The following is a 26,586-nucleotide window of genomic DNA, read 5'->3' as shown; positions in this document are numbered from 1 at the left end:
GCCATTGGTGAAGGTGCAGCCTCAGTTGCAATTGAAGGCCCAGGACTGAAGGGGGTTCATGCAGTATTTTGAAGATGCCAGTACCATGAGATGACCACCAAGAGCAGCAGCAGCAGTGGAGTACAGGCATCTGGAGCCCAGAGGACGACTTGTGTGCTACAAAGTGCATGGCTGGAGAAGTGACCCAAGCCCTTGGAGGAGCCCAGAAGATCGTGAGTTGGATCCCAGACGTTGGACGGTTGAAGATTGATTTTTGCTTTGTGACTGTGCCCTGATATTTTCCCTCTTGAAGGAAGAAACTGTTTTAGTGGTGCCCACAGTTAAGAGACTTTTAATTGTAAAAAGACTTTGGATTTTAAAAGAGATGGATATTTTAAAGAGATTGAAATTTTAAGAATATGTAAAGACTGTGGGACTTTTAAAGTTATTTAGATCTTGGGGATGAATAAGAATGTAAGGGTTGAGGCTTACTAGTGATGTGTTTGTGTGTCAAGTTGACAAGGGGTCAATTGTACTGGCTATTTTTGTGTCAACTTGACACAGCTGGAGTTATCACAGAGAAAGGAGCTTCAGTTGAGGAAATGCCTCCATGAGATCCAACTGTAAGGCATTTTCTCAATTAGTGATCAAGGGGGAAAGGCCCCTTGTGGGTGGGACCATCCGTGGGCTGGTAGTCTTGGGTTCTATAAGAGAGTAGGCTGAGCAAGCCAGGGGAGGCAAGCCAGTAAAGAACATCCCTCCATGGCTCTGTATCAGCTCCTGCTCCCTGACCTGTCTGAGTTCCAGTCCCCACTTCCTTTGGTGATGAACAGCAGCATGGAAGTGTAAGCCGAATAAACCCTTTCCTCCCCAACTTGCTTCTTGGTCATGATGTTTGTGCAGGAATAGAAACCCTGACTAAGAGAGTACCTACACTCTACCCACCAGTTCATCCTCTTGTATTGCTAAAGTGTCATTCCTTCTTTCCTAATAATGTGTTATCCTATTATTTCCTACCCTAAAGAAATGCTAAAAAATAAAAACTAATTTCATTATAAAATAGTTCCTAATAAATTATTATGACAATGATTGATTTCATTTCAAGAAAATTTTGTTTAAAAAGTATGAGAGAATATTTGAAGCAAGTAGTTAAAATGATAATTATTCAGATTGAGAAAATGAATGTCTAAATTAATGTGTGCCTCTTCTAGATATTTTCAAATATCTATTGTTATCCTGCTGTGTTCTTTATGCTACCAGTCTTATAGAATTGGCCACTTCTATTTCCAAAAAAAAAAAAAAAAAAAACAAAAACAACCCTCTAATAAAGCATTTAAAGTCCAGAAACATAAATTGTCTTTTAGTTACCACTGTGATACATTGTGTAACTCTTTTGTTTCATATTTTTGACATTGTGTTTTGATTAATTCAGTTACATTAACTTTAAAATGGTAAGCTTTAAAATTGTGCTATGTAATGTGCAGGATTTTTGGGAGGCTTGATAAATATTTATTATATTAACATTTACATTAAATTACATTAAAATATCAATTTAAGCATGCATTTAGCAAATCCAGTTTGCAATCGTGAGATATTTGCAATGTATTCGCTGACCAATCAGACATTTGCAAATCATTTTAAACCATTTCTCAATTTATAGTAAAATATACCAATATGTGCTCTTTGAGAAAAAAAATTATACTCTCTCAAGGTGATTTTGGCCTGTTGGTACATATCAGTAATCGTGTCTCTAGCTGCATATGTAGCAGAGGAAGTCATCAGTGGGAGGAGAGGCCCTTGGTCTTGTGAGGATTCTAGGCCCCAGTATAGGGGAATGCCAGGACTAAGAAATGGGACTGGGTGGGCTGGGGAGCAGGGGAAGTGTATAAAGGATTTACCGAGAGGAAACTAAGAAAGTGGATAACATTTAAAATGTAAATGAAGATAACATCTAATAAAAAAAAAGAAAAAACATCTAACGTGCAGTAAAACATCTAATGTGCAGTTTTAAAATGTAATTTACACATTTTAAAATGTACAAAGGTAAAGATAAGGCAGTCTCTTCTCCAGCATGGCATATATTAGACTATTATCGAATATTGCTATGAACTATTATAATTATATGTGTTTCCAAGTAGAGTTGAGACGTGAAGATTGTCCAGTTTGAGTACCAAACTTTCATTTTTAGTCCTGAATTTTGAGTATTGGGAAATTTACCAAAGAATGGTTTCATCATTTATAAATTTCTAATTATCTGTCATCCCTACTCCTATATATCCCACTGTCAGTTGCTTTATGAAATTTTCATATGAAAATTGTAGATATAGCTAATATATGTATATACATATATATATATATATATGAGAAATAGCAAAATCGAATTTTGTTTTGTTAGAATTAAATGTTTATAAATATTTTCTATATTATATGCTAAAATGTATGTTTTGAGTCATATAGCAGTCACTATCAAAGCATTCTTCAAAAGAACAAGTTACAATAGGGGCCTCTCCCTGAATATACAAATCAAGACCAAACCTAAAAAATATTTTGAGAGAGCACTTGTGTGAATTCAAGTTTACTTTTACTCACTCTAGTTGGGCTCCCACACTGATGATCAATAAAACTTTACAAAAGTGAGGGAATAACTTATTGTAGCTTCAGTGACCCCAAAGTCCCTGTCATAGGGCCCTGGCATATAGTGCAAACAGTTAAAGTGAGGGAACTTTGTGGACCTTAGGGTCTAATGGGAAGCTGGTCATTGAGGTACTGCATGTGAGGGATATGGTCATTTCCCCTTCCTCTCTTTGTTTCTCAAGTACCATGCAGTGAACAAGCATCTTCTACTACTGCTGTGCTCTCGTATACAGTACCATTACAAAGAAAAGCAAAGAGACAAAAAGAATATGATCTGAAACTTCAATTCTATAAACAGCAATAAGTCTTTTCTGTTCATAAAGTGATTGAGCTCAGGTAGGTGCTACAGTAAAAACACACTGAGTAATATAGTCTTAGGTAATCTGCATGCCTTGTTGTGTTGACCACTGCTCTAAGCTATTAAGGAAGAATCTAATAAGTATTGTATTTTGTAACATTGAAATAATTATTTTGATATTTTAATGGTTATACATTCATCTATGTACATCACTAATAATAATTTTACAAGTAGGAGAAATGGATGAATGACATTAACAAAATATAAAAAAGGGACCCGTGTGCCAATAGATGCTTCATAAATTCTAACAGAATGAGTAAAACCTCATTCAAACAGAATGGCACAACTACAATGAATGGAGCAGAATTTAGTAAAATGTAAAATAAAGACACAGAGAATTTGTATTTATGTGTTTTTTTTTATGTTTTGTTTTGTTTTTGTTTTTGTTTTTGTTTTTGTTTTTGTTTTTTGAGACAGGGTTTCTCTGTGTAGCCCTGGCTGTCCTGGAACTCACTCTGTAGACCAGGCTGGCCTCGAAAATCAGAAATCCGCCTGCCTATGCCTCCCAAGTGCTGGGAATAAAGGTGTGTGCCACCACACCCAGCTAGAATTTGAACTTATTGTTCATATTTTGTATTTATTTGTATTTGTATATTTGTATTTGTATTATTTGCATTTGTATTTTTATTTATTATCAACCAGCACATTTGATTTTATTTTCAACTAATCTAGTGATTTTCATCCATACAGGTTAAAATATAATGAACAGAATTTGCACATATTGTTCTGAGGGCCTGAGTCAGCCCTTTTCATTTGTAGCTAAGATCAGTGTCTCTTTATTCAGTTCTTGTCTTATTACAAATAATATTTTGGCAACTTTATATAATAAGATATAAGGGAAAATTACTTTTGATAAATTTTATTCTGTTTTGTTCTCTTGATTAAAAAATGTGGCATGCTTTATCTTAAATTACCAAAATATAATAAAGAAGTGATCTTATTAGAATATAATTATATTTTCTATATAAATATTATATGATTTTAAGCATACTCTGTTTATCACTTATGTTTATTTAATTGTTGAGACAAATCTATTTTCCAGACCTTCTCTATGAACATGTTTATCACATACTCATTTTGAAAGAACTAATTTCTAGCTGCAGAATTCTTGAGTGACCTTCAGCTTACTAAGAGAATTTGGATAAAGGATTGAAGCCTTATCTGACTGCCATTGAGATCCTTCACATTCCCAGGCCACATTCTAGGTCCTGTTGCCACTGAAACCTTTTGTCCTGTAAAACAGATTTATGAAAACCCACTGACAGCTTTCTCAGAATATATGTGTGTGTGCCCCTCAGTATTCTCTGTCACCGTCATCTCTACAGCTTGTGTGTCCTTCATGCAAATCATAAGAATAATAAGACATTTGACAGTGCTACTGAAATTCTTTGGAGAACATAAATTCATATCCATCTTACTAATTTCAAGTACTTTATAAGATGCCTTTAATTAGCAGTTTTCAGAAAGCATGTTAAATATGCTTCTAACTACATTTTTCTACAGTTCAGTACACACACTTATACTTATAGGTATACACTATATTTAAAATATGTTTATAGTACTTTATTCTGATATTATTATTCCCCAAGTTATTTTTGAAAACTCATTATTGTGATGTGTATTCAATTTTATTTAAATGTTCTTCCATTCAACAAGCTAGTTTGGGATACATAATGAATTGAGTTTCTGTGACAATGAATTTCAAATAGGTTTTCTGTGGCGTATTGTCAAAAACTAAAAGGTATTCTATATTTTCTAAATCTTAACACTCCATTTATTTAGTGGGTAGTTTGTGTGCCTATGGTACTCATTCAGTTTGAACTACTTGACCTTATAGTTGCCAGGACACAGGTTGCCCTTGTAGCCTTAAATATATTTAATATTTTCTTCAAGCCCAGCACTCATTTCCCCTAACCAGTTGGGGCATATCTTGTAAACAGAATAAATAATTAGCTACTTAACAGCTTCTTACTTGGAACATGAATTTTTAATCACTTAAGTGCAACATGGCAGAATGAGGGAACATATGCCTATATTTTCCTGGGAAAATAATGATGAGAATTACTCCTCTCAGCATGGCTCTCTGAAAAATCACTGTGCTAATGGAGCTCAATGGCCTTAGGACAGTCTTCAGGACCCAAGACAGCAGCTACATATCTTGGAAAAAAGCATGGGTTCTATAACCACACACATCCACAGATAATATTAATATTAGTAATAGTAATTATAATAATAAACTATATGATATAATATGATATAATAAACTCTGAATAAAATAAGTTATGTAAGCTAGAACTTTCTTTCCCAAATGTCCTTGGCTCTACCCCATCTGTCATTTTCACAGTCAGAAAAAGCCATGTTTTGATAATATATGACCCATTTTTAAAAAGTAGGCAGTCATTTACCTTCCTGCTTTTGGAAGCATAATTTTTAAAAAGAAAGAAAATTCATGTTATAAATTATTTCACTCAAAAATTATACCATATTTTGTTTTTTATTTTTCCAGTAATAGGGTAGTGTGTGTGTCTTTCCTAACTATAAAGTTGCTTCTCCACTCTTGTTATAGCAATTATAGTAATTTTGTTATAAAGGTGATGTTGTAAATCACACTGCGAAGTCAATTAGCCCTTTCTGTATTGAATTTATATAAGCGGGCTTTAGCATGTCTTGATATATCTATCCCAAATTAGGTTATGTGCCCCAATTTTAAAATGTTACGATTTTCATTTGATTCATCATAGAAGAATATGTTGAAAAAGTTTACATGGGGCATGCTTTTTATTGATTCTTGCATGCTAGACAACTTTTTCAAAAATACCAGATTGAATGCTATATGTTCTTTTCCTCTTTATGTATCATACTTGAATTCCCAGAAACAAAAGTTTAAGCTTATTATATACTTGAATACAAGGTGGAAATTGTATTGTATTTCATTTTGCTTTTTTACCTTCCTTCATTCCTTTTCCTGACCTTTTTTCTCATTTTCTCTCTGTCACTCCCTCCTTTTGAACTAAAAATGTATACATATACAATGTTATTCCAATTTAAACCATTAGCAAGACCTGTGGTTGAACACCATGCTGCTACTAATGGATCTACAGTGCATTATGACACCATTTGTAATGCCCCTTGGGAGGTACAGGAACATAACACACACATTTGATTTTAAGTCTAAAAGGGTATTCTAATGGTTTCAGCACTTCAGTGTTAAGTAATAAAAATTTTTCTCCATTGGTAGGAAATGTGTTGTAACATAATCCATGTTTTCATGAGATAATAGGGATTTGTCTCACTTTATTGGAAGTGTACTTAAATTTCAAATTAGACGGGGAATAAAGAGGAAGAATGGCCATGCTCGTGCTTTGACTTTAGTGAACCTTCTAGATTCTGGCATATAAGTATAACTCTACTCTCACAATAATGAAGTAGACACATGGATGGATGTCTAAGTGAGACTGTAATTACAGTGAAACTCTCAAACTTCACACCTATAAATATTACATCCTTTTTGGTTATTCTTCCTTTCTCAGTTACCTCCTCTTCACTTGAAATTCTTCCCTTAATCTTTTCTTCCTCTATGTCTTAGAATTTCTTTTGAGTACTTGATAGTTAAATGCTAACATATTAATCACTTTCAAAATAAGTAAGAGCAGACTTTGAAAATGACTAGACACTTTAAATTGTTTGATGAGCAAATCCTTTGCATTTATTAAAATAATAAATCTTGTGAATAACTCGTTAGTACTTTCTTATATATTATTTTATATTTATGATGGAATTTCAAACCTGTAAGAAATGAGATATTCATGAAATACTCAGTAGACCTTTCAGGGTTTTTTTTTTTTTTTTGGATAAAATATTTAAATTAGAAAAAGGGATATTGTATCAACTCGGTATCTTAAAAAAGAAAACCAGAAACAGACTTGGGGCATTAAATAGCAAATGTACACTGTCAATCTCTTCCATTCTTATGTATTAAACACAGAGGGAAGAAATAGAAAAGGAGAGAACATTCATTGATCTATATTAAAATGTGGTCAAATTCTTCCTTTTAAGTTTATCTTTCAAATACAGTCCTTCATAGAGCAACCAATTGTGTGGATTTAAGGATGAAATAAAGAACCGTCTTCAATATACACAATGGCTAACATTTGAAAATATCTAGAGGTGTGTGTGAGGCATGCAATACATCAGATGCCAAATATTGGATGCTACATATTCATGTGTATATGATATATTCTTCTATGATAGCCAAAATACTTAACAGCTAGCAATTCAAATATCAAGTAATGAGTTAGGGACAGTGTCTGGGAAAGGGTCATTTTATGAAAGTAATCTGTCACTAAATTTATGTATGTTTTCACATACATTTTTTCTTGCATTTGCTCAAACTCATAGAGAGCTCATTGACTTGACTTTATCTAGCTCTATCAAGATTACAACATGGTCATATTAAGCACAATTTTAATGCTTTATTAGAAAAGTAGTGAGTATCTAAAGATGTATAAGGATTAAACAATATTTTCTAATTTCTTGCGTTAAAATAATATTTGAGTTTCTATAATATCAGTTTTATTTAATGCATACAAAATTGTTAAACACCATTAATTCTGGTCTAATCTTTAAAAACTTATGTTTCTTATACTTTTAGATTTACTTCTTACCAAGACTAATATAATAAGAATTAGTAAAACAGAATTATAAAATATCCATCCACCTCTACCTAGTAGGTATCTTCATTAGATTTAAAATTCTTAAAAATGTAAGAAAATAGGCTTTTAAATAATATTAATTTTTAATATACAGAGGTTTATCAATTGTTGAATCAAACACTAAAGAGAAATAAACATCATTTATTTAGTCTAATAATATTAATAATAAAAATAATAATCAAAGAGTTAAGATGTTCCTCCCATTTGATATTCGAATTGCACAGTAGGGTAAAGGTATTCTGTTTCTTTTTCCTTTCTTTTTTTCAGTTTCTTTTCTTCTACTTGATATTACTTTACAAATAGCAAGTGTCACTTTTGACTGTATACTGAAAATCATGAAACCTTGTTATGTGGCTGGCTGCAGGTTAAAAAGCTAGTTTTCCATAGTACCCACATTGAATTCACAAATGCAAAATTCTTGTATACTTTATATTCAACTCAACTAATTTTGGGTAAGATGATGTATATGTAGAAAACATTAGCACAGTTGATGCCCTAAATAACTAGATGGTTCTTCCATACTGAGTTTACTTACAAATCTGATTTCAGCTTTTTTGTTAAAATAACCAAAAATTAAAAGTTTCTTTTCACTTTTGAAATGAAATGTTTTAATAGTTCTGTTTTTGGTAGCAGAAATGGTTAATTTGAATGCACACTGATAAGAAAAGGCAGTGGAAGACAGTAATAGGGCTGTTAGTGCCAAGTGAAAGAAGACAATTGAGCCAGCAGTTGGAATGCCATATGGAAAAATGAAGCCTGCTTTCATAACCAGGATGGAGGAAAATCTGTCAAGGGTTATTTTTGTTGCATATTCATGACCTGATAAATTGTGTTAATTGCTGAAAGAATGAGAAGTCAACCAAGAATGGATTTATTGTGATGGAAATAAGACTTGTTGAGACTAGCTATAAAGTTTCAATAGTATATCCAGTTGGTAGATCAATGTTTGAATCCTCTCATTTAAAAACAAATGAAGAAAAATTAAGTTTCATTTTTGTACAAATAAAATATATTCTCTAAACCTTTCTATTTTTATTGATATTAAAATGACATAAATCTTGAATTATTAAGCCTACATAATTATGAGATACACAAATATGTGGAGGTATAATATAGTCACATAAACTAAATGACAATATTAAAGAACAGTGATGTATTAGTTTATAAAGAATTATAGTTGAGGATTCTATGGCTAGAAATAAAATAGTTTTATTTATGCAGTTTTTAATTGTTAAATTTTAAATAAGCACAAAATAGGTGAAACTACTTCAAACAAATGCAGCCACATCATATTTAGAGTTGCATTTTAAGCCAGAAAAATTGAAACTTTATATATAAGATGAAATGTTGATATCGTCTTCAATTTATTATTTTTGATATATGTGTACATATATAAGTATAAATAAACATATGTAAGTCTGTGTGTATATATACCCATATCTACTGATGATATAGGTATAAATATATATGTAGGTTTAAATCTTGCTGAGTTCATTTTTGATGTTTGGTGTCTATGATTTTAAGGCTAATCATGCTACTGTTGAAAATAATTAAGGTTCCTGAAATTACTTGACTGTTCCCAGGGAGAATAGTTGAGAGAGGATAGAAGGAGGAAAGCAAGAATGATAAATTCTATATAAGTAAAACACATAAAAACAAATAAATAAAAATTAAATATCAAAAATCATCCTTTATAATACAGATGTTTTTGTAATACTAATATTCAAAATTATTGTTTACTTTTCCTTTGGTTGAGATATTCTTTTTTTACTTCATTCATATATCCTTGAATTTTACTACAATGGGGCAAGTAACACTAAGAAATGCCTAGAATGTTTCTATAAATATCCAACTAGATCATTCACAACTTCTACTTCCAAGAAGCAGTGATCTCTGTTCTGCTCTCCCATTGCCCAAGAAGGCAGGTTAGATTGTAAGTCAAAGTTTTTGTGACTGAGTTGATGGTCATCAGAGAGATTTTGTCCAGCAACTGATGGGAACAGAGGCAGAGATGCAGATCAAAACACTAGGCAGAGCCAGGAGAGCTCCCTTTTCATGTTTTCGGGAGGAAGGTAGGGAAAAGGGAGAAGGACAGGGAGGAGCAGAGGACAGAGAAACCCTGGTAGGGGTGTAAGCTATGAGAGAAACAAAAAGTTAAAACAAACTTTTTAAAAAGTAGATTTATAAAAAAAATATTATATTTTAAGAATAAAAAGAAGGGGCCTGTAGCAGATCCTCTGCCACAGGACTCAATACACAAATAGCATTAGGAGGGAGCAAGCCTCCGAGGACTGTGGACAGGATTGTGAGTAAAGGTAGCAGAACCCTCAGGACAAAGGAACCAAGGTACTGCCTAGGACAGGAGTCTTCCTGTCTCCATCTGTGCCCAGAGATGATCCTGTGCCCCAGAACTACATACACAAATACTGCCAGGATTTAGCTGGTCTCCCAGGAGTGCCTACACATCTGTGAGTACAAGTAAAGGCAATCACTACTTTTCAAATTCCTGGACCAAGAGGGACCTTCACAAAGCCATCAGGACACAGGAACCAAGCATCAGCTGGGGACAGGATCCTTCTGGTCTCTGTCTGAACCCCAGAGCTGAACCTAGAATACAGCTCTCCATACCCAAATTCCTCCCAGAGAGAACTAGTATCCCAGGAGTACTGACACAAAGGCTTGCAGGAGGGACAAGCCAAAGTAAGAGAGAGCAAGACCAGCTAACAACAGAGATAACCAGATGCAAAAGGTAAGAACAAGAACATAAGCAACAGAAACCAAGACTAATGGCATCATCAGAACTCAGTTCTCCTGCCACAGTGAAACCTGGTTAGTTCAACACACAAGAAAAGCAAGATTCTCATTTAAAAATCACATCTCATGATGAAGATAGAAGAATTTAAGGAGGACATAAATAAGTCCCTGAAAGAAATATAGGAGAACATAGGTAAACAGTAGAAGACCTTAAAAAGGTAACACAATAATCCCTTAAAGAATTACAGGAAAACACAATGAAACAGGTAAGAGAACTGAAAAAAAAATATTCCAGGATCTAAAAAATGGAAATAGAAACAATAAAATAATCACAAAGGGAGACAACACTGGAGATAGAAAACCTAGAAAAGAGATCAGGAGTTACAAATGAAAGAATCACCAAAAGAATACAAGAGCTAGAAGAGAAAATCTAAGGTACAGAAGATACAATAGAAAGCATTGACACAACAGTTAAAGAAAATACAAAATGCAAAAAGATCATAACCCAAAACATTCAGGAAATCCAGAACACAATGAGAAGAACAAACCTAAAGATAATAGGTATAGAAGAGAGTGAAGATTCCCAACTTAAAGGGCCAGTAAATATCTTCAATCAATTTTCCAAGCAAATTGTCCCAAGAAACAAGGGGGGATACCCCTTCTAATATTGGATGAAATCAACTTTCAACCAAAAGTCATCAAAAAGATAAGAATGGAAACTTCATACTCATCAAAAGAAAAATCTACCAAGAAGAAATATCAATTCTGAACATCTATGCTCCAAATGCATGGGCACCCACATTCATAAAAGAAACTTTATAAAGGTAAAGGTACACATTGCACCTCACAAGATAATTGTGGGGGACTTTATCATCCCACTCTCATCAATAAACATCTCAGAGAAACACAAACTAAACAGAGACACAGTGAAACTAACAGACGTTTGGAACCAAATGGATTTAAAATTTCTATAGAATATTTCTTCTTTTTATATTTTTTATTAAGTATTTTCATCATTTACATTTCCAATGCTATCTCAAAAGTCCCCCATACCCTCACCCCCTGACTCCCCTACCCACCCACTCCCACTTTTTGGCCCTGGCGTTCCCCTGTACTGGGGCATATAAAGTTTGCATGTCCAATGGGTCTCTCTTTCCAGTGATGGCCGACTAGGCCATCTTTTGATACATATGCAGCTAGAGGCAAGAGGTCCGGGGTACTGGTTAGTTCATAGTGTTCCATCTATAGGGTTGCAGATCCCTTTAGCTCTTTGGGTACTTTCTCTAGCTCCTCCATTGGGAGCCCTGTGATACATCCAATAGCTGACTGTGAGCATCCACTTAGGTGTTTGCTAGGCCCCAGCATAGTCTCACAAGAGACAGCTATATCAGGGTCTTTTCAGCAAAATCTTGCTAGTGTATGCAATGGTGTCAGTGTTTGAAGGCTGATTATGGGATGGATCCCCGGATATGGCAGTCTCTAGATGGTCCATCCTTTTGTCTCAGCTCCAAACTTTGTCTCTGTAACTCCCTCCATGGGTGTTTTGTTCCCAATTCTAAGAAGGGGCAAAGTGTTTCATCCTAATCAAAAGAATATACCTTCTTTTCAGCACTTCATGGTATCTTCTCCAAAAATGACCCTATATTTGGTCACAAATCAGACCTCAACAGATATAAGAATATTGAAATAATCCCAGGCCTCCTATCAGATCACTAAGGATTAAGACTGATCTTCCATACCAAAAATAAAAATAAAAATAGAAAGCCCAAATATACATGGAAACTGAACAATGCTCTACTCAATAATAAACTGGTCAAGGAAGAAATAAAAAAATTAAAAACTTTTTAGAATTTAATGTAAATGAAGATACAACATACCCAAACTTATGAGACACACTGAAAGTAGTACTAAGAACTCATAGATCTGAGTGCCTCCAAGAAGAACCTGGAGAGCATATGCTAACACCTTGACAGCACATGTGAACACTCTAGAAGAAAGAAGCAAATACACACAAGAGGAGTTGACAGCTGGAAATAATCAACCTCAGGACTGAAATCAACCAAGTAGAAACAAAAAGAACTATACAAAAAAATCAACAAAACCAGGAGCTGGTTCTTTGAGAAAATCAACAAGATAGACAAACCCTTAGCCAAGCTAAAAAGTGGGCGCAGAAACTGTAAACAAATTAACAAAATGAGAAATGAAAACACTGATATAACAACAGATACTGAAGAAATCCAAAAATTCATCAAATCCTACTACAAAAGCCTATACTGAACAAAACTGGAAACCTGGATGAAATGGACAATTTTCTAGATAGATACCAGGTACCAAGGTTGATCAGGATCAGATAAATCGAAACAGTCACATATCCCTCTAAAGAAATAGAAACAGTTATTAATAGTCTCCTAACAACAACAACAATAAGCAGCCCAAGAACAGATGGATTTAGTGCAGAGTTCTATCAGACCTTCAAAGAAGACCTAATACCAATACTCCTCAAAATATTCTACAAAATAGAAACAGATGGAACTCTATTCAACTCATTCTATCAAACCACCATTATTCTGATATTTAAAGTAGACAAAGACCCAACAAAGAAATAGAACTTCAGTCTAATTTTCCTTATTAATATTGATGCAAAAATACTCAATAAAATTCTCACAAACTGAATCCAAGAACACATCAAAACATCCATCATCCATTATGATAAAGTAGGCTTCATTCCAGGGATGCAGTTATGGTTCAATATAGAAAAATCCATCCATGTAATCCACTATATAAACAAACTCAAAGGGGAAAAAAAAAACCATGATCATTTAATTAGATGCTGAGAAAGCATTTAACAAAATCCAACACCCCTTCATAATAAAAGTCTTGGAAAAATACAGATTTCAAGGCCCATACCTAAACACAGTAAAAGCAATATACAGCAAATCATTAGCCAACATCAAACTAAATGGAGAGAATCTTGAAGCAATCTCACTAAACTAGGGGCTAGACAAGGTTGCCCACTCTCTCCCTACCTATTCAATATAGTACTTGAAGTCCTAGTTAAAGCAAGTAGACAACAAAAGAAGGTCAAAGGGATACAAACTGGAAAGGAAGAAGTCAAAATATCACTATTTGCACTATTTACTACACTTGAGTAATCAAAAATTACACCTGGGAACTCCTGAACCTGATAAACAACTTCAGCAAAATAGCTGGATATAAAATTAACTCAAACAAATAGGTGGCCTTCCTCTACTCAAAGAATAAACAGGCTGAGAAAGAAATTAGGGAAACAACATCCTTCACAATAGCCATAAATAATATAAAATACCTTCATGTGACTCTAACTAAGCAAGTAAATTATCTATATGAAAAGAACTGCAAGTCGCTGAAGAAAGAAATCTAAAAAGTTCTCAGAAGATGTAAAGATCTCCCAAGCTCATGGATTGGCAGGATTAATATAGTAAAAATGGTCATCTTGTGGAAAGCAATCTACTGATTCAATGTAATCCTCATCAAAATTCCAACTCAATTCTTCAAAAAATTAAAAAGAGCAATTTGCAAATTCATCTAGAATAACAACAACATCAACAAAAAACCTAGGATAGTAAAAACTATTCTCAACAATGAAAGAACTTCTGGTGAAATCACCATCCCTGACCTCAAGCTCTACTACAGAGCAATTGTGATTAAAAAAAAAACAAAAACAAAGCAAAAAAACTGCATGGTATTGGTATAGTAACAGGCAGATAGATCAATGGCATAGAATTGAAGAGCCAAAAATGTATGCACACTCCTATGGTCACTTGATATTTGACAAAGGAGCTAAAACCATCCAGTGGGGAAAAAAAGACAGCATTTTCAACAAATAGTGCTGGTTCAACTGGAGGTCAAATGTAGAAGAACATAAATCAATCGATTCTTATCTCCCTGTACAAAGCTCAAGTATAAGTGTGTCAAGGACCTCCACATAAAACCAGATACACTGAACTTTATAGAAGAGAAAGTGGGGAAGAGCCTCGAACATATGAGCATAGGGGAAATTTTCCTGAATGGATCACCAATGGCTTATGCTCTAAAATCAAGAATTGACAAATGGAACCTCACAAATTTGCAAAGCTTCTGTAAGGCAAAGGACACTGTCAACAGATTGGGATAACTTACCAACCCTAAATCCAATAGAGAGCTAATAACCAATATATACAAAGAACTTAAGAAGTTAGACTCCAGAGAACAAAATCACCCTATTAAAAATGGAGTATAGAGGTCAACAAAGAATTCTCAACCGAGGACTATTGAATGGCTGAGAATCATCTAAAGAAATGTTCAGCATCTTTAGTCATCAGGGAAATGCAAATCAAAACAATCCTGAGAATCCACCTCACACCAGTCAGAATGGCTAAAATCAAAAACTCAAGTGTCTGCAGATGCTGGCAAGGATGTAGAGAAAGAGAAACACTCCTCTTTGCTGGTGGGATTGCAAGCTGGGATTTCCACTCTGGAAATCAGTTTGGTGGTTCCTCAGAAAATTGGACATAGTTCTACCTGAGGAACCAGAAATACCACTCCTGGGTATATACCCAAAAAATGTTCCAATATGTAATAAGGACACATGCTCCACTATGTTTACAGAAGCCTTATTTTTAATAGCCAGATGCTAGAAAGAACCCAGATATCCCTAAACAGAGGAATAGATACAGACACAATGGAGTACTAGTTAGCTATTAAAAACCTCTACAGCAAACTGAATTTATGAAATTTTTAGGCAAAAGGATGGAACTAGAATATATCACTCTGAGTGAGGTAACCCAATCAAAAAGAACACATATAGTATACACTCACTGATAAGTGGATATTAGGCCAGAAGCTCAGGATACCCAAGACACAATTCACAGAGCACATGAAGCTCAAGAAGAAGGAAGACCAAAGTGTGGATTCTTCAGTCCTTCTTAGAAGGGGGAACAAAATACCCATTGGAGGAGTTACAAAGGCAAAGTGTGGAGCAGAGACTGAAGAAAAGGCCATCCAGAGACTGTCCCACATGAAGATCCATCCCATATACAACCACCAAACCCAGACACTATTGTTGATGCCAACAAGTGCTTGCTGACAGGAGCCTGATATAGCTGTCTCCTCAGAGACTCTACCAGTGCCTGACAAATACAGAGGTGAATGCTCTCAGCCAATCATTGGACTGAGCACATGATCATTAATGGAGAAACTAGAGAAGGATGCAAGGAGCTGAAGGGGTTTGCAGCCTCATAGGAATAACAATATGAACCAATAAGTACCCCTAGAGCTCCCAGGGACTTAATCACCAACCAAAGAGTACACATGGAGGGACCCATGGCTCCAGGAGCATTTGTAGCAGAGGATGGCCTTGTTGGACATCAATGTTAGGATAGGTCACTGTGAAAGCCCTATGCCCCTGTGTAAGGGAATGCTGGGGCCAGGAAGAGGGAGTGGGTGGATAGGTGAGCAGCAAGAGTGGAGAGGAGAGAGGGGTTTTCAGAGGGGAAATCAGGAAAGGAGATAACATTTGAAATGTAAATAAACAAATTATCTAATAGAAAAAGAATAAGAAGAAGGAGGAAGAGGAGAAGAGGAAAAGGAGAAGGAGGAAGAAGGAGAACAAGAAGATCAAGAATAACAAGATCAAGAAGAACAAGAAGAAGAACAAGAGGAGTAAAAGTAGGAGGAGCAGAAGGAGCAAGAACAATAGGAGCAGAAAGAGCTCCTATTTGGAAAATAGGATCCCAACTATAGATTAAATTTACTGTTTTTCTCATAGAGTTTTAAATAAAGGTTCATGTACCTTTCCATGGCAGAAATCTTCTGCATTTCAGATGGACCTTCTTCCCTTACCTTCAACTTTTGATTATATTTCTGGAAATTGTTCAGGTATCTGTGTCACATTACTCATTTCTGTACTCATGTCTCCCTCCACTGACAATAGGTTATCTTCTGTTTCACACAGATTTTTTTATGTTACTTTCTAACCTTAAGGAATAGAGCTACTTTTGATGCCAAGCATGAATTATTTCATATTTGTCTAAAAGTATATCTAAGTTGTACACACAAATCCTATACAGACATACTCCTCCATTGCTGGTAGGCGTGCAAATGTATATGACCACTTTGAAAATTAATCTGCTTGTTTCTTAGAAAACTGGGAATAGTTCTAAATCAAGGCCCAACCTAAACTCTCCTGTGTATATTTTCAAAAATATGCTTCACCATACCATGAGGATGTTTGATCAACTGTTCAAAGTAGCTTTACTTGTAATTGGAAGAAAATGTAAACAACCTAGTTGTTCCTCAACTGAAGAATAGATAAAGAAAATGTGGTACATACACTTAGTTGAATACTACTCAGCTATTAAAAACAAGGACATTACAAAATGTTCAGGTAAATGAATGGAACTAGAAAATATCATCCTGAATAAGATTACCCAGATCCAGAAAGACACACATAATATATAGTCACTTACAAGTGGATATTTGTAGTAAAGTACAGGATAACCAAGATACCATCCAGAAGCTCAAAAAAGCTAAGTAATGAGGAGGGTCAGGGAAGGATGTTTGAATTTCATTCAGAAGGCAAAATAAAATAAACATCAAAAGTGGATGGAGAGAGTAAATTTGATGGTAGAAGGGATGGAGAAAGGAACAGGGTTGGGGATCGTGTATGGACAGAGAAGGGGTGGGGTGAAGTGGTTGAATCAGAGCCAGGAAATCAGTGGTGGGTCATATCTTTGGATATGGGACAGGGGAGGCTCCTGAGAGGATATGGAGATGATCAAAACTGATGATCTTAGCAGTGGAGGACATGGAATCTGAAATGGCCACCTTCTATAGCCAGGCATGACTTCTTTGGATAGAGGATGTACTGGCTATTTTTGTGTCAACTTGACACAGCTGGAGTTATCACAGAGAAAGGAGCTTCAGTTGAGGGAATGCCTCCATGAGATCCAACTGTAAGGCATTTTCTCAATTAGTGATCAAGGGGGAAAGGCCCCTTGTGGGTGGGACCATCCCTGGGCTGGTAGTCTTGGGTTCTATAAGAGAGTAGGCTGAGCAAGCCAGGGGAGGCAAGCCACTAAAGAACATCCCTCCATGGCCTCTGCATCAGCTCCTGCTTTCTGACCTGCTTGAGTTTCAGTCCTGACTTCCTTTGGTGATGAACAGCAGTATGGAAGTGTAAGCTGAATAAACCCTTTCCTCCCCAACTTGCTTCTTGGTCATGATGTTTGTGCAGGAATAGAAACCCTGACTAAGACAAATTGGTACCAGCAGAGTGGGGTATTCCTGTGACAACCTGACCATGTTTTGGGGAGGACTGTGGAAGGACTTTGGAACTTTGGGCTTGAAGATCCATTCGTTGTTAAGAGCCCTGTCAGATGTTGTGTAGGAGCTTGGAAGATAATGTTGAGAACAGTGCAGAAGATGGAGGTCTGGTTTGTGAAATTTCAGAGGGAAAATTAAAGACTCTTTTTAGGGCCATTGCTGTTTTGATTGTGAAGATTTTGTAGTTCTGGTTAGCTGGGGCTGAAGAATCAGCTGTGATTAAAAAGATACCAGAACTACTAAAGCAAAAACTTTGCATTACTGGGACTATTGATGCTGGTTAGCTGGAGCTAAGAAATTAGCAGTGATTAAGAAGAGACCAGCATCATTGAGGTGACATCTTCTGGGAAGTGTTTTCTGAAAGCACAAAGAGGCTGTGTTCCAGAGATAGGCAAGGTTGTACTCCTTCTGCAGTGGGACTTGGTAATGTGTAAGGGTCACCCAGGTAGTACTGGTTTTGAAGGCATGAAGGGGTTCACACAGAGCAGCTGAGGCTCAGCACTGTGAGAGGCCATGGAAGGCCATTGGTGAAGGTGCAGCCTCAGTTGCAATTGAAGGCCCAGGACTGAATGGGTCATGCAGTGTTTTGGAGATGCCAGTACCATGAGATGACCACCAAGAGCAGCAGCAGCAGTGGAGTACAGGCATCTGGAGCCCAGAGGACGACGTGTGTGCTACAAAGGGCATGGCTGGAGAAGTGTCCCAAGCCCTTGGAGGAGCCCAGAAGATCGTGAGTTGGATCCCAGACGTTGGACGGTTGGAGATTGATTTTTGCTTCGATTGTGACTGTGCCCTGATATTTTCCCTCTTGAAGGAAGAAACTGTTTTAGTGGAGCCCACAGTTAAGAGACTTTTAATTGTAAAAAGACTTTGGATTTTAAAAGAGATGGATATTTTAAAGAGATTGAAATTTTAAGAATATGTAAAGACTGTGGGACTTTTAAAGTTATTTAGATCTTGGGGATGAATAAGAATGTAAGGGTTGAGGCTTACTAGTGATGTGTTTGTGTGTCAAGTTGACAAGGGGTCAATTGTACTGGCTATTTTTGTGTCAACTTGACACAGCTGGAGTTATCACAGAGAAAGGAGCTTCAGTTGAGGAAATGCCTCCATGAGATCCAACTGTAAGGCATTTTCTCAATTAGTGATCAAGGGGGAAAGGCCCCTTGTGGGTGGGACCATCCGTGGGCTGGTAGTCTTGGGTTCTATAAGAGAGTAGGCTGAGCAAGCCAGGGGAGGCAAACCACTAAAGAACATCCCTCCATGGCCTCTGCATCAGCTCCTGCTTTCTGACCTGCTTGAGTTTCAGTCCTGACTTCCTTTGGTGATGAACAGCAGTATGGAAGTGTAAGCTGAATAAACCCTTTCCTCCCCAACTTGCTTCTTGGTCATGATGTTTGTGCAGGAATAGAAACCCTGACTAAGACAGAGGAGGACATCAAACCACCTACAAAACCTTCAACTTAAATATCTATTTCATACAACATATGAAGGAATAAAGATGCAGTAGAGACTGAGAGAACAGCCCACCAATGGCTGGCCTAACCTGAGACCCACCCCATAGTCATCCTGACACTATTAGTGATAATCTGCTTTCTCATATAACTGCCCATGTGAAAAGCTTCATACAGCAGTTGATGGAAACAGATGAAGAGAACCAAACATAAGACAGAGCTCAGGGAGTCTTATAGAAGTGTCAAGAAAAGGATTAAGTGAGCTGTGGCACTTAAGGACACCACAAGAATACCTACAGAGCCAACAAACCTCAGCACAAGCAGGTTCACAGAATGAACAATCAACTAAACAGCATGTATGGTCTGAACCAAGGCCCCATGCATTTATGTAGCATATGTGCTTATTATTTTTTATCTTGCTTTCCTAACAATTAAACATTGACCATGTCTGACTCAGATTCTGTTGCTTGCCTTTGTGTTCATTTCCCCTGTCTGGGATGCCTTGTCTGACATCAGTGGGAGAGGTTGTACTTAGTCTTTTTGCTACTTGAAGTGCCAGAGTAAAGTAGGTTGGTACACAGGGGGAAGATGAAAGGCTAATAGGGAAAGGGAAGTGGGTGGATGGGACTGGGAGGAGAGAAGGGAAGGGGGCTGTGATTGGAATGTAAAGTGAATAAATAAACAAATGACAAAAATTCCCCTTAGGGGCCTGTCAATCATAGTTAAATGAACTGGTTTCATCATTACATGGTAGTTTACTAGTAATACATTTTCTGAATTGTCAAAACTATTATACATTTAACTTAGTAGTCTTTATAAATTATATATTATTTCCTAACTGGAGAGTATGCAATGAAGGCTACAATTGGAAGACCTAATTTTAATTTGCACTCAACAGTTGGATATTTTCAAAGTTAAAAGTGTGTTCATTTACAGAATTTTCATGCTTGTTGTTTTTTGGATATATGTTATCTAACCTAAGGTTTCATGTGGTGGAGGCTTTGCCTTGTTGAAGTCGTGGGACCCTTAAGAATTGAAGTCTGACAACAGATTCTTGAGTGGCTCTAAATATCAACTCAAAAAAGATAAAATGGCTTTAGCTATTCTGTATTTCACACATTTAAAATAATTGAAGATAGGAAGAAATCTGCAGAAGTATAGAGAGATAACTCTATTTACATACACAGACCTTTCCAGGCCAAATTATGTTCGGCTGATAACAGAAAATCCTTCCTTCTCTAATCATCCTCCCTTCTACTCAGTATTTTATTCATTTCTTCTTACTACTTCTAGCAAGATATTCCTTAAATTTATTATTTAATGGGTCTATTTGCAAGAATTTATCCTTTGGTTGTAATTTCTACTGTTTCACTGATGATGGTTGACTTTTGGTAGCATCATAATAATAGTAATAACTAGCTATCCAACATTTCATAAGTTAACTTGTTTATGAATGATGGGCTAGAACATTTCAAGACAGATGCATACTATTCTGAAAATGGAACAGTAAATTAACCCATATCCTCTAACCCTTTTTCTTTATTTTCTTCCATAGATAACATTATATATATCTTACCATTAAATTAGGGTAAAGTTGTGAATTGATGTTGGGAAAAAAAAAAAGGCTATCAAACTAGAAGTTGGAAAATCACAAGGAGAGCAACTATAAGGATCTCTACACTCAAGGTTTTATATTATCATTTTATAACAGTGAAAATTTGTCTATACTACTTATGTGTCCAAGATTGCACAGTCTTATTCTGTGCCTGTGAGCTTTCCTGAGTATTGATCAACCATAAATCTGAACTACTTCAAGTCTTTTTCTTTATACTTCTTGATTTTGTGGCATCAAGGATTGTGATAGTTTGACTTTGTTATACTTGTGTCAATGATTATTTTACCACAGGAAAGCCCTGCTAATTGGTAGGAAGTCCAGTTCAAATCCTAAATACTACAGTGGTCAACAACTATTGAATATTGGGAAATTAGACTTTCCTCTTTGGGGAAAGAAGCTAATTTGTATTCAGTTACCTAATTAAGGGTCAAAAATCTCCTCTACTAGAAATGACTAAGACTAGTAGGAACTACTGGGTATAAAGATATAAACAGACTTAATTTCCATTTTATCAATGATCCCATGAGATCTGATTAAGCAATGATATGGTTCTTAGCAGTGCCTGTAACAAATCTAGGACATTTGGGAACGCTACCCACTACATGGTAAAAATTCATTATAGGCATTTCACTTCCACTTATTAAGAATCTACATAGAGGAACCAGTGGTACATTGAAAGGTTATTTGTATAAACCATTCACATAAAATAAAATTGAGCTGAAAAGCCGGGCGTGGTGGCGCACGCCTTTAATCCCAGCACACTGGAGGCAGAGGCAGGTGGATTTCTGAGTTCAAGGCCAGCCTGGTCTACAAAGTAAGTTCCAGGACAGCCAGGGCTACACAGAGAAACCCTGTCTCGAAAAACCAAAAAAAAAAAAAAAAAAAAAAAAAAAATTGAGCTGAAATATCTCTTGATGATGATGGAAACACATGCATTCCTTAAAGTAGTAAAAATTCTATTGGCCACTTCAGCTCAGATGCTAAGAATATCTAATCATAAAATGTTTGTTTTGGTGCATCATATAGAAGACTATGTAAGATGAAGAAATTTTATTTTAAATAAATGCTTTTGTGATTACACGTAAATATTTTAAATCTGGTCTTAGGTTTCTATGCAATTTATTCATTACAAATAACAAACTTTCAAACATTGTTTTATCAAACTTGAATATCAGTGTGTGCCTTCATTCGTTGACTACCTTTATATTAAATACACTACAAATTGATTCATGTGATACCATAAATCTGTACTATAGTTTTGCTCTGGTTTATTTCTTTCAAAATTCACATTAAAATTTGATGCTCAGGATAACAGGTTTGAGAAATTATGAGACTGTGACATGTATTTTCTTATTTTCTTGTCACACATGTTGCTATTTTTAATTTAACATGTATCAAACAGAATTACTATATCACTTGGTGTTTTTCATAATTATTATTGTATCCATAAATTATTTCTTTATTTTTATAGTGCTGTAAACAGGACTCCGGGTCTTATGCATACTTGAGTTCTGAACAGCAAAGGTTTATGCTACACTTACAAACAAATCTCAGAAACAGCTATGTCCTTTGTCTCTTCTTGGTACTACCAATTGGTAGCTATGAAAACTGATATAATATCATAATCTCATGGTTTTAACAAAAGAAATATAGAACTCTTCAAATCACGTTGTATAAAATTAGGAGCAAAAAGGGATCACAATCAATATTACTTAGTGGTAGCAATGAAGTGAAATTGTTTGTAAGGGCTAATGTGTGCATTTTTATGACTCGAATTTTAAATTGAAACAGTAAAACTAACATAAAATAGCAAGCTATTTCTACTAACATCATGAATCTTGTAAGTTACAGTTGTAAAAGAGAACCATTGATCTTTGATCTTAATTAATATTAAGCCAGTAAAGCCACAGTGGTAAATACAATTGCCATTGCCCTCTGGAGAACCTATTTCCTTGAACTGCTTTTGAGCCTTGAATTATGAGAGAACAAAGACCGTTCAAACACTACAGCACTGTGTGATTAGTTTGTCTACAAGAGAGTAAATGATATCTGGTCTAGATAGTGATAATAAATGATAATAGGACTATAGAGGTGTTCATCAGATTTTCCAAACAAATGTTCCCATTTATTTTAAAAGAGAGGTTTCATTAACTATTTATTTTTTCTTTTTATTTATTCTTCTATCAGATAATGTTTTTATTCCAGACTTTGAAAGATACTGAAAGCAAACTTTCATCCAAGAATGCATTGTAATGTAACTACTAACGAATAGGATTGTGTGGGGCAGAGGAGTCATGGGAATGAGGGAAACAGATCTGAAGAGTGAGGTCTAGGATTGTACAAACCCCAGAAATCTTGTCCTGAGATTGGAAGGAGTGGGCTTGCTTTTCTGAGGCCTGCTTGGACCTGTGCCTCTAGCTTTGCCCCAGTCCCTTGCAGGTCATATAGTACAGTAGCCAGTTCAAACTTCCTCCTCCCTTGTAAGGTCATCTCCAGCAGTACCTGGACTTCCTTCTCATGCTAATGGGGCATCCCCAGCACCCTGGCACTGCTCAATGATGTACTCACCCTGTAAGCCCTACTCAACCCCCAAAGATTTAAATAGGCTTTGTTTTCCACAATTAAAGGAGCTGTCTCACTGAAGCCTGTCTCCCAAGAATCTGTGCTTGTCTGTGCTACCTACCTGCTTCCTGAGTCACTCAACTTATGGCCATCTCTGTAGTGATCTTCCACTGGTTGTGATCCCTGACTGATAGCTCTGTTGCAGGTCATGAAGGAGAGCCTGAAAGACAACATTTTCATATTATTAAAAGTAGTTTCAGTGCTGTATAGCCATCCAATATTACATAAAATGTTTTCCTTATTCATATATATGTGTGTTTGGTTGAGATGGTGAGGTTATTCAGCTGATAAAATTGCTTAATGCCAAGTCTTAGGACCTGAGTTTGAACCTTCCACATGGTGGAAGAGAGAATAAAAGTATGCTTTTACAACTTGTGCTCTGACTTCCACATGCAAGTTGAGGAACACACACACACACACACACACACACACCACAAAGAGAGAGCAAATAAAAAATATAAGAACTCTTAACAGGGAAAACTACTGATCTGTATTGTTAATGTCCTTCCATTTGATTTATATATACTTCTTTTGAAACTTACTTGTTACTGATACAGATTAATTGAGACTGTTGGTCCTCCTACAGAATTGTTCTTCTCCTCAGCTTCTTTCAGCCTTCCCTAATTCAACAACATGGGTCAGCTGCTTCTGTCCATTGGTTGGGTGCAAATATCTTCATCTGCCTCTTTCAGTTTCTTGCTGGGTCTTCCTGAGTGCAGTCATGATAGATTCCTTTTGTGAGTGCTCCATAGCCTCAGTAAGTGTAAGGCCTTGGAACCTCCCCTTGAGCTGGATCCTACTTTGGGCCTGTTGCTGGACGGTCTTTTCCTAAGGATACTCTCCATTTCCATCTCTGTAATTCTTTCAGACAGGAACAGTTATGGGTAAGAGTTGTGACTGTGTGATGTCCCCCCTCCCTCATTTGATGTCCTGTCTTGCTGCTGGAGGTGGGCTGTATAAATTCCCTCTCCCTACTGTCTGGCATTTCATCTAAGGTCCCTCCCTTTGATTCCTGAAAGTTTCTCACCTCCCAGGTCTCTGGTGCATTCTGGAGGCTCTCCCCAACTTCCTATCTCCCAAGGTTGCCTGTTTCCATTCTTTCTCCTGGCCCTCAGAGCTTAAGTCCTTTTCTCTCACCCAGTACCATATCAGGTTCCTCTCTACACTTCCATCCCCAGACCAATTTCTCTCCTAGTTTCTTTCCCTCCTTCCCCACTTGTGATTGCTTTCTTCTCTCTCCCAAGTGGGACTGAGGTGTCCTCACTTGGGCACTTCAACTTATTGACCTTTCTGAGTTCTGTGAACTGCATCTTTGGTAGTCTGTACTTTTGGGGGCTAATATTCACATATTAGTGAGTATGTACCATGCATGTCCTTTTGGGTATGAGTTACCTCACTCAGGATGATATTTTCTAGTTCATCCAGTTGCCTATAAAACTCATGATGTTCTTGTTCATAATAGCTGAGTAGAATTCCATTGTGTAAATGAACCGGATTTTCTGTATCCATTCTTCTGTTGTGTGACATCTGGGTTGTTTCCAGCTTCTGGTTATCACAAACAAGGCAGCAATGAACATAGTGGAACACGTGCCTCTGTGGTATTGTGGGGCATCTTTTGAGTGTATTCCCAAGAGTGATATAGCTGGGTCTTCAGGTTGATCTATTTCCAACTTTTTGAAGAACCTCCAGACTGATTTCCAGGGTGGTTGTACCGGTTTGCAATCCCATCGGCAGTGGAGTAGTGTTCCTCTTCCCCTACATCCTCACCAAAATATGCTGTCATGTGAGGTTCTGATCTTAGCCATTCTGATTGGCAGAAGGTGGCAGGAATCTCAGGGTCATTTTGATTTTCATTTCTCTGATCACTAAGGACTTTGAACATTTCTTTAGGTGCTTCTCAACCATTTGAGATTCCTCTGTTGTGAATTCTCAGTTTAGTTCTATACTCCATTTTTTGTGTTGTTTTTCCTTTTTTGTGATTAGCTTCTTGAGTCCTTTATATATTTTGGATATTAACCCTCTATTGGATGAGATATTAGTGAAGGTTGTTTTTTTCTTTTTTCCCAATCTTTAGGTTGCTGATTTGTCTTATTAACTATGTCCTTTGCATTAAAAAACCTTCCAGTTTCATGAGGTCCCATTTACCAATTCTTGATCTTAGAACATGAACCATTGAAGTTCTGTTTAGGGGATTTTCGCCTGTGCCAATGAGTTCAGGCTTTTTCCCACTTTCTCTTCTATTCAGCATATTTAGTTTTATGTTGAGGTCCTTGATCCACTGGGATTTGAGCTTTGTGAAAGTTGACAAATATGGTTCTATTTTCACTTTTCTACACACAGACAGTCAGTTAGACCAGTACCATTTATTGAAGATGCTGTCTTTTTTCTATTTTCTATTTTGGATTTTTGTCAAAGATCACGTGCCTGAAAGTGTGTGGTTTTATTTCTGGGTCTTCAATTCTATTTTGGCTATTCTGAGTTTTTTGCCTTTCCAGATGAATTTGAGAATTGCTATTTCCATGTCTTTGAAGAATTGGGTTGGGATTTTGATGGGGATTCCATTGAATCTGTAGATTTCCTTTGGTAGGATGGTCATTTTTACTATATTAATTCAGCCAATCCACGAGCATTTTCTGAAATCTTCTTCAATTGTTTTTCTTGAGAGACTTGAAGTTATTGTCATTCAGGTCATACACTTGTTTGGTTAGTTTCCCCAAGTATATTACTTGTGGCTATTGTTGAGTTGTTTCCCTAATTTCTTTCTCAGCCTGTTTTTTCATTTGTATAAATGAAGACCACTGATCTATTTGAGTTAATTTTATATCCAGCCACTTTGATCAAGTTGTTTATCAGCTGAAGATGTTCTCTAGTAGAAATTTTGAGGTCACTTATATATACTATCATATCATCTGCAAATAGTGATATCTTTATTTTTTCTTTGCCAATTTGTATCCCCCTTTATTAACCCCAGGTTTTCTAAGCCTGCCATTTTTTTTATTCCATTATTACACCATTCAAGTTTCTAGGATCCAGATGAGCAGTCTCAGCAAATGATACCCAAATAAGGTACTGGACTGTAGGTTGCTCTTTCCTATCAGACAGAGGACTGCTCCTTTG

This window comes from Mus caroli, unplaced genomic scaffold (genome assembly GCF_978045245.1).
Source record: "Mus caroli unplaced genomic scaffold, Mus_caroli_1 scaffold_4, whole genome shotgun sequence".
Taxonomy (NCBI): domain Eukaryota; kingdom Metazoa; phylum Chordata; class Mammalia; order Rodentia; family Muridae; genus Mus; species Mus caroli.
The sequence above is the reverse complement of the archived record's forward strand: the minus strand, read 5'-3'. Positions refer to the sequence as shown.